The sequence below is a fragment of the Ipomoea nil genome, unplaced genomic scaffold (genome assembly GCF_001879475.1).
Source record: "Ipomoea nil cultivar Tokyo-kokei standard unplaced genomic scaffold, Asagao_1.1 scaffold1286, whole genome shotgun sequence".
NCBI classification, from domain to species: Eukaryota; Viridiplantae; Streptophyta; class Magnoliopsida; order Solanales; family Convolvulaceae; genus Ipomoea; species Ipomoea nil.
Genome location: NW_017617714.1, coordinates 2,572,501 through 2,589,284, shown reverse-complemented (window position 1 = coordinate 2,589,284; position 16,784 = coordinate 2,572,501).

The window sequence follows — 16,784 nt, the reverse complement described above, 5'->3', positions numbered from 1 at the left end:
TCGTGGTGAATCAACTCCAAGTTCTTCAAGCACAGTTAGCATCTAAATCTCACAACTTACCCAATTTTCATAAGAAGAAATCAGGTTTATGCAAGGAGTGACTAAAATCCTTGACTCAATTCTCATTGTAGCCAAGACTTCTCCAAAAACATGCTAATGGATGTGTACAACAAACATTAACAAGATATAAACACAAAGCATTCACAAACACATGAACCTAGGTTATAGTTCTTCCCTTTTTTACAAAAATTCTCCAAAAACATGCTAATGGATGTGTACAACAAACATTAACAATATATAAACACAAAGCATTCATAAACCCTAGGTTAGAGTTCTTCTCCTTTTTACAAAAATCACAAATTAAGCATCAAGATAGATACAACCCTAACTCAAGTCCAAAACTAACTACTCATGATTAAATATCATAAAGAAAACAAAAGCACAAGTAATAAACATAAATCTTGCAAAAGAAAGAGTAAAAGGGAGGAGAAATTATGTATTGAAAATGAGAGAACAATCTTAAAATCCAAGCTTCAAATCCATGATTACAAGCTTCCAAAATATTATAGAACCTAAATCTAAGCCTAATTTAACCTAAAAATATGAAAAGAAGTGAAAGAAACCAACTAGGGCAGCTATCCCCACTGCCCCCATACTAGCTCCGTCTCTGCTTCTTCGAGTGCATATTTTCCCTTCTTCGAGTGCATATGTTTTGTCTCAGTACTTAGTTTTCCGTTTGAGTGCAAATCTTTATAACTTTGAGTGCAAAAATTTTGGCCTTCAAGTGCATTTATGGGCCAACGTTCATTATATGTTTTGCATTCTTTTCAATAATCTATAACTAAATTTCTAATGAAATTTGTAAGATTTACAAACGATTTGTATGTGCAATTGCTTCAATAACACTTTTTTGTGCATAAATATGAGTGCAGAATTTTAGCCTTCAAGTGCATATTTTTGTGCTTTCAAATGCACAATTTTTATTAATTTGAAATATAATTTTTTTAAGAGTAAATACCCAAAATGGTTCCTCGACTATAGCTAAATTCACAAATTGGTCCTTGACTTTCAATTTTAACCAATTAAGTCCTTAACTTTACAATTTTAACACGATTTGGTCCTCCGTCTATTTGACCGTTTGTTGACTGTGATTTTTGAAGATATATATGTAATTTCATGGTCCATCGTCGATTTTTTAAGGTTCCGGTTGCATTTTCAGACCGCACTGTTACATTTGAATCCACCGCGAAAAGCAATCTGCCAAATCCTGTCGCCTTTCTTCATCCTCCCTTTGGATTCAATGTAGGTGAGTTCGTACCAGAGTAAAGAAGACAACGTGTTTCCGATCCGATGCAGCGTCATCCTGGAGGCCTTCATGTGCACCGATGAGAGCTGTAGGTATTTCTGGAGATCGTCGATGACGGCGCCAGCGCTGGCGTTAATGCAGAAGTGTTCGAAAGACCAAAGTGTTAAAATTGCAAAGTTAAGGACTTAATTGGTAAAAATTGAAAGTCGATGACCAATTTGTGAATTTAGCTATAGTTGAAGGACCATTTTGGGTATTTACTCTTTTTTTAAATAGTAGTAGATCTTGATGAATTTAATGGCAAGATTTGTACACATTTTTTGTTGGGAAGAAAGCTCACAAGAATATATAATTAGCACAATGAAAATAAATAAACAGCACCAAGAAGAACACCAAGAATTTTAACGTGGAAAAACCTCCTCAAGGCAAGGAGTAAAAAACCACGGGCACAAGCCAGTAAACCTTCCACTATATAGATAATGGGTACAACAGAGGAGGCTTCTCTAATTCAACGATTAGAGGCAACACAAAATACAAGAGAAAATAACATACCCCGAGGCACAAGAATTTCTACGAAATCCACCAACTTCTTCTCGGCTAATTTTCTCACACTTGTATATCTCAACAAATTTTCTCTCCTCTCTTTTTCTTCTTCTTAAACTCTCTCATGTCCAAGGTAGCCAAATCCATGGCATTTATATAGGCTTTACAAAGCCAACTCTTTTGTCTTTTCATTTGCCCACTTTAATCTCCCATTAAGTGGACATGAATGAAGCCATTAATAAAAAAACCTTTCACTTCATCTTCCAAGCTTAATTGTTAAGCTTTTGGTCACCACCCTACCCACATTGGTGGGACCATCTAGCAACAAACTCCCCCTCACGCCAATGTGGGAGGGACTTGCATCCCTGCAGCTGAACGACAGATCTCAAGCTTTTCCCTTGGTAATGACTTTGTTAACATGTCAGACCCATTTTCATCTGTATGGATCTTTACAAGTTGTAAGTGGTCCATCTCCAAAACATCTCGTATCCAGTGATATCTTACATCGATATGTTTCGATCTTGAATGGAAAGAGGAATTCTTACCAAGGTGTATAGCACTTTGACTATCACAAAATAACTCATATTTGTCTTGTTTGTTCCCGAGTTCTTGAAGAAATTTCTTCACCCATAGCAAGTCTTTACAAGCTTCAGTTGCTGCAATAAACTCAGCCTCTGTGGTAGAAAGTGCAACACACTTTTGTAACTTAGACTGCCATGATACTGCTCCCTCTACAAATGTTATTAGATATCCCGAAGTCGACTTTCTAGAGTCAATGTCACCTGCCATGTCTGCATCTGTGTATCCAACCAACATAGACTTATTAGAACCAAAACATAGGTGATACTGCTAATTAGGTGTAAGCAATATAAAATAACACGAGACCAATTAAAGCAAGTAAAATCTTTATTGACCACGGTAAAGGCCCTAAGTACAATCTACTTGGTTGCTCTGAGTACCGACTGAGTGCGGTCGGGATTCTCTAATAACAACCTATCGATCGTCCAAAAGTCCTCTACACTGTAGCTACTATGGGCATTTATAGCCGCTGTGCCGGAGACAAGATCCCAGCTGCTCGGCATGTCTTCCACGTAGCCACCACGTGCCATCCTCCTGGGTGCCCTGCCTGTCGATGTAAAGAGCCGCCACGTGTCCTTCGTCAGCTCTTTCGCCAAAGGGCTACCGCTCGGTGGTCGACACCGCCGCTCGGGTAACTCCGGTCGGTCTCCGACCGGGTTCTTTTCATGGAGCCCGACCTGTTACCTGCAGAGACAAGGAGAAAAAGACAAAAGGCTCCTCGGTCGTGGTGAAGCTATGTCGGTCGGGATATTCCCTACCAAGAGCCCCCCAGCCCGGGCCTTTTTGATCAGTCGGGAAAAAACGGGACGGGATGAAGAAGCCCAACCGTCAGCCACCAAGCCGACCGACCAGCTGTCATTCCCTTCTACGCCACGTGTCGGCCTCTGCCGGCCTTGGCGATCCCATCCGTCGCCTCGGATTCAGCGCGGGTCGTGTCAGGCAAGTTGGCCCATTTCCCGCCTAAATGCCCTCCTATAAATAGGCCCTTGAGGCCCTCATTTGAACTTTCCTCACTCTTTTGCTTCAGTCGGTATCCTCTAAGAATCCCGAGCAGAGCATCTCAGCAAGGCGGTCAAGCAAAGCACCACTTCAGATCCTCTTCCAAGCTTCCTCACTCGGTAAGCTCTTAGCTCTTTACTCTTTGTTTACTCTTTACTTAGCGTAGAAGTAGGATAGCACTAACTTCGAGCTAACTCCCCGAACCCTGTACTAACTCCCGACCGACCTTTAGGTAGAATTATGTCGGACTCGGATAGCCAAAACGCCTCGATCGCGGGCTATGACGAGGAGGTCGAACGTATCAGCGACGAGGAAGTGGACATTATGTTCTACACTCCCGAAGCCAGCCCCCGAGCAACGCCAGCCCCCGATCGGGCCGTCGAGCACAACAGCGCATCAAGCTCCTCCGGGACGTCGAGCTCTAGCTCCAGCGGATCGGGGAGCTCCAGCGAGGAAGAGGAAGAGAGAGCCACGTCAAGCGGGCGGGGTTCTCCAACCGAGGGCGTTAGGGAAACGCCTACCCGGGTGGTTGGGGACCACCCAGAAGCTGCTCCTCGAGGAGGTGATCGAGAAAATACTCCCGAGCAGACCGAAGAAGACCCGGCCGGGCCGGCCACACCAGCCGTCGAGCTCGAATTCTTGAACAGCGAGAGTGTCGAGCAAGAAACGAGCCTGCTGACCAAAGGCGAAGCGGCTCGGATTGCTGAAATACTCCGGGGTCGGGTAGAATTCGACACGAGCCGGCAGCTGGGAAACGTGATTGACAGGCATCGGGGCAAGTGGATCGGGATGCACTACGACTCCCTGATGGCCCCGATCGCCATTCCCTTCACCCCCCTCCTGAACGCCTTCTTGGCCTACTACCGGGTCGCCCCGGCCCAGATCTGCCCGAACGCGCATCGGATCCTCGCCTGCTTCCCGCAGATATGTGCTCGGCACGAGGCCGAGTGCACGATGGAGTTGTTCAACTTCATCTACCAGATCAAGGTTCTCCCGGGCCGCTACGGGGGTGGGTTCCTGATGCTGCAGTCCCGAGCAGATATGTGCTCCATCAGAGGCCTGCCCGGGAACAACAAGGGGTGGAAGAACAGAATTTTCTCCATCAAATACGACCCCTGGATCCTCCCGGTCGACCGCGCTTGGAGCAGCCACTTCAGAAAGCAAGTGGTGCCGGTCGAGACGCAAGCGCTGAGGGACACGGTCAGCCGGATTTCGAGCGAGGTGCACGAATACACAATCTTCCGGACGGCTGAAAGTCTCGCAGCTGCCATGCTCCCGCCCCCACGTACGAGCTGCCGGAGAAGTACCTGCCCGTTCCGATGGGCGTGACGGTCGCCAAGCCGTCAAAACGAAAGAAGAAAGGTTTGGCACGAGCTACTTCTCTCGACCTGGCTTATTACCTCGATCTAACTAATTTTCTTGTTTTGCAGCTATGGCCGAGTTCGGTGATGAAGACACCGCCCTTCCCCCGCCGGTCAAGATCTCCCTCGGCGGGAAGAAGAAGGCCAAGACCAAAGCGGCCGGGGAGAAGGAGATTCCATCTGCCCGACCGCTGAGCGCCTCGACCGTGACGACGGGCGAGGGCTTCATCGTGGAGCAGCCGGACGTCCTGGTCACTCGGGTGGAGGTCGCCCAGGGAAAGGAGAAGGTCGCCGACAAGGGCGCGACCGAGGTGGGCGGCATGAAGCGCCGCCGCGACCAACACAGCCCGAGCCCTTCGGCTGGGCGGGAGAGGGAGCCTACATCCGTGCTGGCGCGGATCGGCAATGCCGCACCAGCCCGAGCGGACCTGGGGAAGATGACCCCAACTCAGGTTGCTGAGCGGATCGGCTACGATCTTGCTGAGGTAAGTCCCAACTTTTAATCTTTCTTTGCCCCAGTATCGTTGATCGGGCTAATCTTGAATATCCTCTTTGTATTGCAGATCTCCCGGGCGACCCAACTTCTTCAGGGTCAAGCTATGCTGGCCGAGGAGGCTGATCACCACAAGAAGACGGCCGCTCGTCGTCTGAAGGAGATCAAAGAGCTCCAGGCCGAGCTGGAGAAAACGCAAAAGGCCCTGAAGAAGGGTGACGAGGAACGGGTGCTTGCCGAGAAGGTCGCCAGCCGGGCGATTGGAGAGACCAAGGAGCTGAAGGCCCAGCTCGAGAATCCGAGCGAGCTGGCGCGGGCAGCCTTCAAGGACAAGGACCTGGGCTCGGCCTTCCTCACTGAAGCCCGGGGAACAGCGATCGGTGAAGAGCTGATCGTCTCGTTCGGCCGCTGGGGTTTTACGGCCGGGAAGCGGAAGATGCTCGAACGAGTCCGCACCCGGTTGGAGCAAGCTTTGGATGGGGAGGACCTTCAGCTGGTCCTCTCGGTCTTGCCCCCAGACCTAGCCGATCCCGGTCCCTCTCCCTTCGCCCCGAAAGCCAAGGCGTCCGAGCCCGGGGCATCGTCGGCGGCCCCTTCGAGCGGGAAGGAAGCAGCTGCTGGAGCTCGGGAGGCGAAGAAGTAGGCTAGGCTTGTCTCCCCTTTTTTGTAATGACGATTGATCGGGAGCCCGGTCCCGAATTGTACCGGGCGCCTTTTGTCGATTAATAATATTTATTTTTGCTCTAACTTGCGTCGTTCGTCTTTTATCTTCTTGCTTTTCATTTTTCGCACACTGATCATAATCACTCGACCACTTGGCCTTTAGACCCGGTCTCGCGACACTCGATCCGCTCAACGCCCGATCTTACGACCTTATGGCCTGGTCGTGCGTTCGATGTTTCGACTTCAAAACTGGCCAACCGATCAGGTTTACCCGATCTCCGGGCCTTTGTCGAAAAATTTTCAAGCCTCTACGGTCGGAATGTAACCGAGCGACGGGCCGAGAACAAGCAAGCCTCTACGGTCGGAATGTAACCGAGCGACGGGCCTTGTACCATACTTCCTTATCCCAGCCCCCACACTATTGTGCGCTCGAGGCACGAGTGGGTGCGATAGTGGACAGAAGTTGGACGGATTGGGGAATAATGCCGAGAGCTCCTGGCTTCCCTGATCGGTGGCGTGACTTGAGTGTCCGCCTATGTGGAGCGCGTTTTGACCGGTCGACAGACTTCGCCCGATCGATTGAATGTTGAACTGATCTGCTCATGACGAGGGTGAAAGAAAATAACCGATCGTGCCGCCGCATACAAACGGTCGAGCAATCATTGATCGTATATACATTAAACTTTCCCGCTCGCAGGCGGTTGAACTAATTTTACAACCATAAAATTTACATAGAAATGACGACCGGGACTAACTCGCAGGTCCAGCCCTCACTTCGTCTAAAAATACAAAAAATAGGCTAATGCCTAAAAAGAACGAGGTGCTCGGAATTCCAAGTCCCCTCTATTAGCCGTCCCGTCGTTGTCTCTAGTCGGTATGTTCCCGGCCGGATGACAGCGTTGATGATGTACGGCCCTTCCCAGTTCTGAGCTAGCTTTCCCCCTTCTAAAGGTTGACTGGCCTCCCTTCGTCGTAAGACATAATCTCCGACTTGAAAATAACGAGGGTTAACCCGAACGTCCTTCGAGCTCTTGACGCGCTTCTGGTACTCGGCCATACGCCGAGCGGCTAGCTCTCTTTTTTCTTCGACCGCATCGAGATCCACAGCCATGGCGTGTTCATTGTCCTCCGCGTTGTAGGTTCTCTCTCGATCGGTCGGGATCCAAGCCTCGATCGGGAGTCGGGCTTCAGCTCCGTAAACCAAGGCGAAAGGGGTCTCCAAAGTAGCTTCCCTCGGGGTCGTCCGATAAGTCCATAAGACATATGGCAACTCATCGGCCCAACTACGACCGGCCGAGTGTAACTTCTTTTTCAGACCTTCTAAAATCGTCCGGTTAGCATTTTCCACTTGCCCATTTCCCTGCGGGTAGGCGACAGACGACCAGACATGAGTCGTCCCGATCGTGGCCAAGAAATTCTGAAAATATTGGCTCACAAATTGGCGACCGTTATCGCTGATGAGATGTACGGGCACGCCAAAACGGGAAACGACATTGCGCCAAAGGAACCGAGCACACTGCTGAGATGTGATCGTGGCTAAGGGCTCGGCTTCTATCCACTTGGAGAAGTAATCAACGGCGACGATCACGAACCTTCTCCGACCGGACAGCTGAGGAAAGGGGCCCAAGATATCTACCCCCCACCTAGCGAAAGGAACTGCGGTCGTGACTGGCTGGTAGAAGGTTGCCGGTCGTCCTGGCATCCGGGCGTACAGTTGGCACGTCTCACATTCCCGAGCTAACTTTTCACAGTCTAGCTGGAGGGACGGCCAATAGTACCCGATAAGCATGATACGACGGGCCAGGGATCGACCTCCCTGGTGTGAGGAGCAGATTCCCGAGTGCAGCTCCTTCATGACTAACTCGGCCTCGAATGCGGTCAAGCAACGCATAAGGGGGCCTCCATACGATCGCCGATAGAGACGACCGTTCACGACTTGGAACCTCGGGGCTCTCAGCTTGGCTTTTCGAGCACGTTGCGGGTCGTCTGGGAGTCGACCGTGCTCGAGGTATTCCTTCAGATCGGTGATCCAGCTATCTTCCACCGGTTGGATTGGATTGACCGGCAGGCGATGGATACTGTGTTTGGGGATCACCAAGATCCGAGCTATCTTCGACATGTGTTCCGGGGCGTCTTGGGCCAATTTGGACAAGATATCCGCATCGGCGTTATCCAATCGGGGTATATGTCGGACGGTATACCCCCGGAACTGAGCGAGCTTTTCCATGGCGAGGTCTCGGTACAACTGCAAACGCTCACCATTGACTTCATAATCTCCGAGAACTTGCCCGACCACGAGCGCAGAATCTGTCTGGGCTCGGATGTATTCAGCCCCCAGGTCCCGAGCGCATTGCAAGCCATTTACGAACGCCTCATACTCGGCTTCATTGTTGGTCGGGTGGAACTGATACATGAGAGCAAAATAGACTTTGAATCCTTCTGGGCTCGTGATTACTACTCCTCCTCCTGCTCCTTTTTTGCTACTTGACCCGTCAGTAGCCAACGACCACCACTCAGCCTCGGGATCCGCAACTTTAGGAGGCCGGGTATCCCGGGCGGTGCACTCAACCAAGAAGTCAGCAAGGGCTTGACCTTTGATAGCAGGTCTTGGTCGGTATTCGATCGCGTACTGGGTCAGCATTAACGCCCATTTGACTAGGCGACCGGATGAAGAGGCGGTGCGGAGGACTGGTCCGATCGGCTGATCGGTCAACACGCGAATCGCTCGACCCTGGAAGTAGGGAGCCAATTTCTTCGCGGCTATGTAGAGGGCGTAGACGACCTTCTCTAACCGGGAGTACCGGAGCTCGGGACCATGTAGCGCGTGGCTTACATAGTACACCGGTCGCTGGACCCCTTCCGGATCGGTTCGGCACAATACTGCGCTTACTGCACGATCGGAGACGGCGAGGTACACGTCTAGCTCTTCTCCGAGCTCGGGCTTTGAGAGCACAATAGGTGACATGAGGTACTCCTTCAACTCATCAAAAGCTGCTCGGCACTCTTCGTCCCAGACGAACCCATTAACTTTTCGCAATACCTTGAAGAAAGGTAAAGCGCGCTCGGCTAACTTGGAGAGGAACCGGCTGAGGGCTGCCAACCGACCGGTCAATTGCTGGACCTCCCGAACGGTGGAAGGTGGTCGCATGTCCAGAATCGCTTTTACCTTGGCCGGGTTGGGCTCAATTCCTCTCTTGGTCATCATGTAGCCAAGGAACTTGCCGGTCCGAACCGCGAACGTGCACTTGGTCGGGTTCAGCCGTAACTGGTACTTCCTCATGATCTGGAAGCACTCCCGGAGGTCCCGAGTGTGGTCGGATCGGTCACGACTCTTGACCAGCATGTCATCAATGTAGGCCTCCATCGTTCGGCCCAATAGATCGGCAAAGAGCATATTGACCATTCTCTGATAGGTCGCTCCTGCATTCCGGAGGCCGAACGGCATCACTCGGTAGCAATACAGCCCGTCCGGGGTTACGAAGGCTGTCTTGCTCTCGTCTTCATGGTGCATCATTATTTGGTGATATCCCTTGAAGGCATCCATGAAGCTCAGCAACTCGGCCCCGGCCGTCTCGTCGACCATCTGGTGAATGCTTGGTAGAGGATAAGGGTCGAGCGGACAGGCCTTGTTGAGGTCGGTGAAGTCAATGCACATCCTCCAAGCTGGGGGCTTCGGAACAAGGACAATATTAGCCACCCACTCGGGATAAATCACCGGTCGGATGTGCTCGATCGCCGCCATCTTTTTTACTTCCTCCCTGACAAATTCGCGGCGATCGGAGGAGAGATGTCGTGTTTTTTGCACGACCGGCTTGGCTGCGGGATCGACGGCTAGCTTGTGACAGATGACCGACCGATCGATCCCGGGCATGTCTTCGGGCCCCCACGCAAAGATATCAGCGTATTCCCGGAGTACAGCCAGGACCTCTGCCCGAAGCTCGGGGGTGAGGGCTCGGCCAATCTTTATCTTCCTGCCCGGGTGGTCCTCGGACAGGGGAACTTCTTCAATCTCTTCGGAGGGCTCAGGCTGTTCCTTTCGTTCCTTAGCCTCCTCCTTGGCTATGGTATTCACCCGGGATGACGGACCGGAGTCACGTCGATTAACCGCTCGGGTGTAACACTTCCGGGCGGATTGGACATCGCCACGAACCACACCGACCCCATTAGGGGTAGGGAATTTCATGCACAGGTGGGGCATAGAAATTATCCCACCGATCTTCATAATGGCGGGTCGGCCCAAGATTATGTTGTGGACACAATGGAGGTTGACCACAACAAACTCCAGCTCCGTCTTGATCGACTTTGGAGGCGTGCCGATCTCTACGGGGAGCGTTATCTTTCCCTCGGGGTAGATCAAGGCCCCGGTAAATCCCGACAGTGGTACACCGACCGGAGTCAGCTCCTTCCTGTCGAGGCCCAGCTTCTCGAAGACGTCCAAGTAAAGGACGTTCACACTGCTGCCCGTGTCCACCATAACCCTTTGGACATCCGTCCCCTTGACATCGATCGTGACCACCAGCGCCTCCATGCCGTGGTCGCTGCTGCTAGGTTGGTCCTCAAGGGTGAAGGTTATGGGCTCCATCTTCTGCCTCTTCCCGGTCTCCCGGGAATCCACTATTGCGACCGGGCAATTAGTCCGCGGTCGGGAAGCATCTTCCAGCCCACCAAAAATAACGTGGATGGTAGGCTTTCCGGCCGGGCGGCTACCGGACGGAGGGTCAGGGTCCCGCCGGTCATCATGACGATCGTCCCTTCGATCATCTCTTCGGTCCTGACCCGACCGATCGGAGCGGTGACGAGATCGCCTGTGATCCCTCCGATCGGTATTTCTCTTGCTGTCTTCTCTCTTCCCCACGCACTTGTCCAATTTTCCCACATTGAGCAAATCTTCCAACAATTGGCGCAAGTGGGTACACTCCTCGGTATCATGCCCGGCGCATCGATGGTAAGCACAGTGCTTACTCTTATCAGGGCCGTCTCGATCGGGATGGGGGAGTTTGATGAGGTTACAGGAATGGGCATATTGCATGGCCTCTGCTGCGGATCGGTTCAAGGCCGTAAACTCGCCATGCCTGGTGCGGGGTCGGGGATTGTCATCTCCCGATCGATGTTCCGCCCGGCCGGCCGGTTTACGGGAGGAAGAGCCGACCTCCTGCGAGCGCTTGACGGCATTCGCCTCACCTGCGTTAGCATAATCAGTGACCCTTCGGAGGGCCTCCTCATATGTGGTCGGGGGGTGGAGGATAAAATCCTGGTACAGATACCCCGCCCGGAGGGAGATGTGAAGCATGTGAGTGGCGGTCGCATCATCCATGGGCTCGACCTCCCCGACCGCTGCCTTCCACTTGATGAGGAAGTCGGTCAAGCTTTCCCCTTCGAGCTGCTTGGCCTTTTCGAGGTACATATAGGACTTCCTCACCACTTTGGAAGTAATGAACTTCCGTACAAACTTGATCGCCAGGGTCTCAAATTTGTCGATCGACCCCGGGGGCAGGGTTCGGAACCATTCTGCCGCCCGACCGGTGAGGGTTGAGTAGAAGGCTCTGCACATCACGGCGTCTGAAATGCCCTTCAGCATCATATTGCTGAAAAAATCATTCACGTGAGCCTCAGGATCTGTCCGACCGTCGTAGCTCTTCTCTCCCGAGACCTTTAAGTCGAGCGGGTAAGGCTGAGCCATTACCGCTGCTGTGAAAGGCGTCTGGTGGAGGGTCGATCGGTCGGTCGGGGGTGCTGTAGGATATGCACTCCTGAGCTGCGCAACTTCCGCCTGGAGGTTGTAAAGCAATCCTCGGGTTTCGTTGAGCTCGGCGTTCTGGGCGGCTTGGGCTGTATCCCGAGCGCGTCGACGTCGGTGAGATCTCGACCCGCTATACCCGGATGAAGCCTCGTGGCTAGCTTCCTGCATTTGTACGTCCTCTTGCCTGGGATTCGGGTCCTGGGGTCCCAGACGCTGGCGCATCTCTGGTCGGAGACGATCGAAAGCTACCGCACGGGCAACCTCCTCAGGGTCCTCCGCTTGAACGGCCTGAGCTGGTGCCTCCATCGCATCGGCACCCCCCGACCCCAACCGCGAATGAGCCGAGCGTCGAGCCCGGGAAGTGGACTGACGCTGCGGCTCTACTTGTGCGATCGGTTGTACTGGAGGGGCGGCGGCTGGAGCTGTATAGGCAGACGTATATGGTGGATAACCAACCGGGGAAGTGTAGCACATCGGTTGGCCTGGCCAATACCCGTATGGTGGAGGTGGGACCGGGTACGGGTACTGGGCGGGATACATCATCGGCTGCTGCTGGTATGGCAGACCGGGTGGTGGGTATCCCGGTTGTATGTAATTTACCGGCTGCTGGGCGGCCGGGTATGCATTTGACGGATGCGGTGGTGAAAGGTTGAGGTTGAGGTCCATCGTCTGACCCTGCTGTTGGGTAGCATAGTGGTCGGAGGAGCTCGCCGCATCCGCCTGGTCGTCGGCGAAGTTGTTGTGTGCCCACGGATACATGTTGGTATGGTGATCGGGTGCTCGTCAAGACGTTGGCTTGTTGCACGGATCCCCACAGACGACGCCAAAATGATACTGCTAATTAGGTGTAAGCAATATAAAATAACACGAGACCAATTAAAGCAAGTAAAATCTTTATTGACCACGGTAAAGGCCCTAAGTACAATCTACTTGGTTGCTCTGAGTACCGACTGAGTGCGGTCGGGATTCTCTAATAACAACCTATCGATCGTCCAAAAGTCCTCTACACTGTAGCTACTGTGGGCATTTATAGCCGCTGTGCCGAAGACAAGATCCCAGCTGCTCGGCATGTCTTCCACGTAGCCACCACGTGCCATCCTCCTGGGTGCCCTGCCTGTCGATGTAAAGAGCCGCCACGTGTCCTTCGTCAGCTCTTTCGCCAAAGGGCTACCGCTCGGTGGTCGACACCGCCGCTCGGGTAACTCCGGTCGGTCTCCGACCGGGTTCTTTTCATGGAGCCCGACCTGTTACCTGCAGAGACAAGGAGAAAAAGACAAAAGGCTCCTCGGTCGTGGTGAAGCTATGTCGGTCGGGATATTCCCTACCAATAGGCATAATTTAGAAGTACCTCTAAGATATCTAAAAATCCATTTAACAGCCATCCAATGTTCCTTGCCAGGATTAGAAAGGAACCTACTCACAACTCCAACTGCATGAGCAATATCTGGCCTTATACATACCATAGCATACATCAAACTGCCAACTGCAGAATTATAAGGGACTTGTTGCATACTTGCCTTTTCTTCCTCTGTAGAAGGACTTTGCTTACTACTTAATTTAAAGTGATTAGCAAGAGGAGAACTAACCGCTTTAGCATTGTCCATGTTAAACCTACAAAGTATTTTCTCAATGTACTTCTCTTGAGACAACCACAACTTTTTGGCGTTCCTGTCTTGTGTAATTCTTATCCCAAGAATCTGTTTTGCTGGCCCCAAGTCTTTCATAGCAAAAGACTTGCTCAACTGTTCCTTTAGTTGATTAATTCTAGAAGCACTCTTGCCGAAGATCAACATATCATCAACGTACAACAGAAGCATAATAAAATCATCATCAGAGAATTTCTGAAAGAACACACAATGGTCAGAAGTAGTCTTCATGTAACCTTGTTGCGCCATAACTGACTCAAACTTCTTGTACCATTGCCTTGGTGCCTGTTTTAAGCCATATAGGCTCTTTTTTAGCTTACAGACATAGTCCTCTTTTCCCTTGACTTCAAAACCCTCTGGCTGCTCCATGTATATTTCTTCATCTAAATCACCATGAAGAAAAGCAGTTTTTACATCCATTTGCTCAATTTCTAAATCTAGGCTGGCTGCTAGTCCAAGAACAACACGAATGGAAGACATCTTAACCACTGGAGAAAATATCTCATCAAAGTCAATACCTTTTCTCTGGTTGAATCCCTTGACAACTAGTCTAGCTTTGTACCGTGGCCGTGAAGAGTGTTCTTCCTGCTTTACTCTGTACACCCACTTGTTTGTCAAAGCTCTCTTACCTTTAGGTAGCTTTACTAACTCAAAGGTATTATTCTCATACAAGGATTTCATCTCAGGCTTCAATCCACTTTTCCTTGTGTTCATCCTCCACAGCTTCTGCATAACATTCTGGTTCACCATTATCAACAAAATTAATTTCATAAATATCAGAAGAGTACCTTGTGGAAGGCTGTCTAACTCTTGAACTTCTTCGAAGCTGAGGTGGAGTTGAAGCTTCTGGAACTGGGAGTTCATCATCATTAATGGAAGCATCAGTAACATCTTGCTGCTCAATTTGGTCCTCCTCTCCAACCTCTTCAGGAACCACTGTTGGAGGTACTATCTCAGTATCAACTGAATCACCATTATGAGATCCCAATTCTTTAACTCGGTCAATATCCTCTATGGTTTGATTCTCCACGAACACAACATCTCGGCTTCTCACAAGCTTCTTTTCAGCCGGATCATAAAATCTGTAGCCAAAGTCATCTAGACCATAGCCAATAAACACACACTGTCGTGTCTTAACATCAAGTTTCGATCTTTCATCTTTCGGAATGTGCACAAATGCTTTGCACCCGAAGACACGTAGATAATCATAGGAAACATCATTTCCTGTCCATACCCGATTTGGTATGTCAAACCTTAAAGGAGCACATGGTGAGAGATTCAACACATGTGCAACATTACTTAGTGCCTCAGCCCAGAATGTCTTTGGTAACTTTGCATGTGACAACAAACATCTAACTCTCTCAATCAAAGTCCTGTTCATCCTCTCAGCAACACCATTTAACTGAGGAGTCTTTGGTGGTGTTTTCTTATGGCGAATACCCTGCTCTACGCAATACCTATTGAGTGGCCCAATATACTCTCCTCCATTATCCGACTTTATGCATTTTAGCTTCTTCCCAGTTTGTCTCTCAACTAGGGCATGAAATTGCTTGAATATGTCCACAACTTGACTTTTATGCCTCAAAGAATAAACCCATAATTTCCTTGAGCAGTCATCAATGAAGGTAACAAAATAGCGAGCACCACCAAGTGACCTAGTTTTGAAAGGTCCACACACATCAGAGTGTATCAATTCCAATACCTCTGGTTTCTTCTTAGTCTCAGCAGAACTTTTAAAGGATACTCTGTTCTGCTTCCCTGCTAGACAATGAGCACACCTCTTCAAATGAACATTGTTCAACCCAACTAAGCTCTTTTTCTGACCAGCATGGACATCCTCTCCTCAGATATATGTGCAAGCCTCTTATGCCATATATCATTCGTATCGTCGTTCTCAACCGTATTGACAATATTTCCTGAGATCTTGGCCTATAAAACATTAAGTGTAGAACACTTTGTGCCTCGAGCCACAACTAGAGAACCTCTTGTGAGTTTCCATTGGCCATTTTGGAAAGTATTACAATACCCTTCATCATCTAATTTTCCAGCAGAAATTAAATTATACCTGATATCTGGAACATGCTTCACATTTTTCAGAAGCAACTTGGTGCCATTGTTGGTTTCTAACTGAACATCGCCAACACCAACAATCTTTGCATTACCATCATTGCCCATTTTCACAACTCCAAAATCACCTGTTCCATAACTAACAAAAAAATCATTTCGAGCTGTAGCATGAATGGATGCACACTATCAATTACCCAGTTTGTATCATGACTTGCCAAATTAATGGCATCTGTGTCACCATCATAGAAGATAAGAAAATCATGTTCAACTGTAGCAGCTACACTATCATCATCACTACCATTATTCTTTTCAGAGTCTTTATTTTTCTGATTTTCTTTCTTTCGTAGTCGGCAAAATTTCTTAATATGCCCCTTTTTGTGACAATGGTAACATTCAACATTAGCAAATTTATTAGATTTACCTCTACTGTTATCTCTGTTTTTATCATTACTCCTTGGACCCTTGCTTTGACTTCTCCCCCTATTTGTTGTAGCCAAGACCTCTGAATGTTGAGAGGAAGTACCTTGTGACCTTCGTTTCATCTCTTCATTCAGGACACCACTTTTAACAAGTTCCATTGTTACAACACCGTTAGGAGCAGAATTAGTCAAAGAAATCTTTAAAGTTTCCCAAGAATCTGGCAATGATGCTAGTACCATAAGAGCAAGGACCTCATCATCAAAATTAACTCACATACCTGACAATTGATCAACAATCCCTTGAAATTCATTCAAGTGATCCGCAACAGAACTACCCTCGTTATATCTCAACTGCACCAATTTTGTGAGATAAAACAATTTGTTGTTGCCAGTCTTTGAAGCATATAAATCTTCAAGTTTACTCCACAGTGTCCTTGCGTGGGTTTCACTACAAATATGATTATACACATTATCTTCAACAAATTGCCGAATAAAACCACATACCTGTTCATGCTCAAAGGCCCACTCTTCATCTGATTTATTTTCAGGTTTCTGGGTAGCAAACACGGGTAAATGCAACTTCATCACATATAGTAAATCTTTTATCTTATTTCTCCATATGTGATAATTTGTGCCATTCAAACTTGCAATTCTATTGAACTTTCCTTCCATAGCTCCGCACTTGAACAAGGCTCTGATACCAGTTGTTGGGAAGAAAGCTCGCAAGAATATATAATTAGCACAATGAAAATAAATAAACGGCACCAAGAAAACACCAAGAATTTTAACATGGAAAAACCTCCTCAAGGCAAGGAGTAAAAAACCACGGGCACAAGCCAGTAAACCTTCCACTATATAGATAATGGGTACAACAGAGGTGGCTTCTCTAATTCAACGATTAGAGGCAACACAAAATACAAGAGAAAATAACATACCCCGAGGCACAATAATTTCTACGAAATCCACCA